The sequence below is a fragment of the Chiloscyllium punctatum genome, unplaced genomic scaffold (assembly GCF_047496795.1).
Source record: "Chiloscyllium punctatum isolate Juve2018m unplaced genomic scaffold, sChiPun1.3 scaffold_289, whole genome shotgun sequence".
Lineage (NCBI taxonomy): Eukaryota > Metazoa > Chordata > Chondrichthyes > Orectolobiformes > Hemiscylliidae > Chiloscyllium > Chiloscyllium punctatum.
The window spans coordinates 150,001-153,702 of record NW_027310023.1 but is presented as its reverse complement, the minus strand read 5'-3'; positions in this window follow the sequence as shown (position 1 = coordinate 153,702).

Sequence of the window (3,702 nt, the reverse complement as noted above, 5' to 3'; positions counted from 1 at the left end):
GTCGGCAGACCCGCCGGATCAAACCCGGCCGAGCTACACGGCTTACAAGTCTCAATGTCGGTATGAGCAGTCACGTCCACCCCTATTCCCTTTTGGACCACTTCCCACGGTACGAAATGCATGAAAATCGGCCTGTACACGGGGGAGGCACCCGCCTCGAAGACGAGACCGTCGGCAGAACCGCCGGGTCAAACCCGGCTGAGCTACCCGGCTCGGAAGCGCCAAAGTCGGGTTGAGCAGTCACATTCACTCCCATCGACTTTTGGGCAACTTCCCACGGTTCGAAATGCACAAAATTCGGCCTGAACACGGGGGACGCTCCCCCCTCGAAGGCGAGACCGTCGGCAGAACCGCCGGGTCAAACCCGGCTGAGCTACCCGGGTCGGAAGCGCCAAGGTCGGTATGAGCAGTCACATTCACTCCCATCCCCTTTTGGACCGCTTCCCACGGTTTGAAATGCACGAAAATCGGCCTGTACACGGGGGAGGCTCCGCCCTCGAAGGCGAGACCGACGGCAGAACCGCCGGGTCAAACCCGGCCGGGCTACCCGGGTTAGAAGCCTCAGAGTCGGGTTGAGCAGTCACATTCACCCCCATCCCCTTTTGAACCTCTTCCCACCGTTGGAAATGCACGAAAATCGGCCTGTACACGGGGGAGGCGCCCCTCTCGAAGGCGAGACCGACGGCAGAACCGCCGGGTCAAACCCGGCCGAGCTACCCGGGTTAGAAGCCTCAGAGTCGGGTTGAGCAGTCACATTCACCCCCATTCCCTTTTGGACCACTTCCCACGGTACGAAATGCATGAAAATCGGCCTGTACACGGGGGAGGCACCCGCCTCGAAGACGAGACCGTCGGCAGAACCGCCGGGTCAAACCCGGCTGAGCTACCCGGGTCGGAAGCGCCAAGGTCGGTATGAGCAGTCACATTCACTCCCATCCCCTTTTGGACCGCTTCCCACGGTTTGAAATGCACGAAAATCGGCCTGTACACGGGGGAGGCTCCGCCCTCGAAGGCGAGACCGACGGCAGAACCGCCGGGTCAAACCCGGCCGGGCTACCCGGGTTAGAAGCCTCAGAGTCGGGTTGAGCAGTCACATTCACCCCCATCCCCTTTTGAACCTCTTCCCACCGTTGGAAATGCACGAAAATCGGCCTGTACACGGGGGAGGCCCCCCTCTCGAAGACGAGACCGTCGGCAGACCCGCCGGATCAAACCCGGCCGAGCTACACGGCTTACAAGTCTCGATGTCGGTATGAGCAGTCACGTCCACCCCCATTCCCTTTTGGACCACTTCCCACGGTACGAAATGCATGAAAATCGGCCTGTACACGGGGGAGGCACCCGCCTCGAAGACGAGACCGTCGGCAGAACCGCCGGGTCAAACCCGGCTGAGCTACCCGGCTCGGAAGCGCCAAAGTCGGGTTGAGCAGTCACATTCACTCCCATCCCCTTTTGGGCCACTTCCCACGGTTCGAAATGCATGAAAATCGGCCTGTACACGGGGGACGCTCCCCCCTCGAAGGCGAGGCCGTCGGCAGAACCGCCGGGTCAAACCCGGCTGAGCTACCCGGGTTAGATGCCTCAAAGTCGGGTTGAGCAGTCACATTCACCCCCATCCCCTTTCGGCCCCCTTCCCACGGTTGGAAATGCATGAAAATCGGCCTGTACACGGTGGGCGCTCCCCCCTCGAAGGTGAGACCTTCGGCAGAACCGCCGGGTCAAATCCTGCCGAGCTACCCGCGTTAGAGGTCTCAATGTCGGCTTCAGCAGTCACATTCAATCCCATTCCCGTTTGGACCTCTTCCCGCCGATGGAAATGCACAAAATTCGGCCTGAACACGCGGGACGCTCCCCCCTCGAAGGCGAGACCGTCGCCAGAACCGCCGGGTCAAATCCGGCTGAGCTACCCGCGTTACAGGTCTCAAAGTCGGGTTGAGCAGTCACGTTCACCCCCATCCCCTTTCGGACCCCTTCCCACGGTTGGAAATGCATGAAAATCGGCCTGTACACGGTGGGCGCTCCCCCCTCGAAGGTGAGACCTTCGGCAGAACCGCCGGGTCAAATCCGGCCGAGCTACCCGCGTTAGAGGTCTCAATGTCGGCTTCAGCAGTCACATTCAATCCCATTCCCGTTTGGACCTCTTCCCGCCGATGGAAATGCACAAAATTCGGCCTGAACACGCGGGAGGCTCCCCCCTCGAAGGTGAGACCTTCGGCAGAACCGCCGGGTCAAATCCGGCCGAGCTACCCGCGTTAGAGGTCTCAATGTCGGCTTCAGCAGTCACATTCAATCCCATTCCCGTTTGGACCTCTTCCCGCCGATGGAAATGCACAAAATTCGGCCTGAACACGCGGGACGCTCCCCCCTCGAAGGCGAGACCGTCGCCAGAACCGCCGGGTCAAATCCGGCCGAGCTACCCGCGTTAGAGGTCTCAATGTCGGCTTCAGCAGTCACATTCAATCCCATTCCCTTTTGGAACACTTCCCGCCGTTAACAATGCACGATATTCGGCCTGAACACGCGGGACGCTCCCCCCTCGAAGGTGAGACCTTCGGCAGAACCGCCGGGTCAAATCCTGCCGAGCTACCCGCGTTAGAGGTCTCAATGTCGGCTTCAGCAGTCACATTCAATCCCATTCCCGTTTGGACCTCTTCCCGCCGATGGAAATGCACAAAATTCGGCCTGAACACGCGGGGCGCTCCCCCCTCGAAGGCGAGACCGTCGCCAGAACCGCCGGGTCAAATCCGGCTGAGCTACCCGCGTTACAGGTCTCAAAGTCGGCTTCAGCAGTCACATTCAATCCCATTCCCTTTTGGAACACTTCCCGCCGTTAACAATGCACGATATTCGGACTGAACACGGGGGCCGGTCCGCCCTCGAAGTCAACACCGTCCGCAGAACCGCCGGGGCAAATCCGGCTGAGCTACCCCGCCCCCGAACACTCAAAGTCCCTCTGAAGCCTTGCATTCGCCTCCTTGGAAAATTGACGTCAAACATTACCAAAATCGGGGGCACGAGCACTAAAGCTAAGTCTCACCCTTTCCCTATCCCTAACCAGGAACCGAACGCCCACCCTCAGCCTCACACCAACGCCGGTGCCACTCCAGACAGACACACCCTTCAAAACCACACCCATCCGGCCATGCAACTCAAAAAGGGTCCAAATTCAGAAACACCCCCTTCAAAAGGCACTCCATCCTCGGCCACACCACCGGGACATGCTCCCCTCGGCGATAATTAAGCCCCCACCACTATTTGAAGCCAACCGCAGCCGCAACTCGAACGGAGAAATCAGTAACCAATTCAAAAATGCGCTTGGTTACTGATTTCTACTGAGCCGAAAAAATTCTAAGTGTCGGTGGTTACTGATTTATACCAACCCGAAAATATTCTAAGTGTCGGTGGTTACTGATTTATACCAACCCGAAAAAATTCTAAGTGTCAGTGGTTACTGATTTATACCAACTCGAAAAAATTCTAAGTGTCAGTGGTTACTGATTTATACCAACCCGAAAATATTCTAAGTGTCAGTGGTTACTGATTTGTACCGACCCGAAAATATTCTAAGTGTCAGTGGTTACTGATTTATACCAACCCGAAAAAATTCTAAGTGTCAGTGGTTACTGATTTATACCAAGTCGAAAAAATTCTAAGTGTCAGTGGTTACTGATTTATACCAACCCGAAAATATTCTAAGTGTCA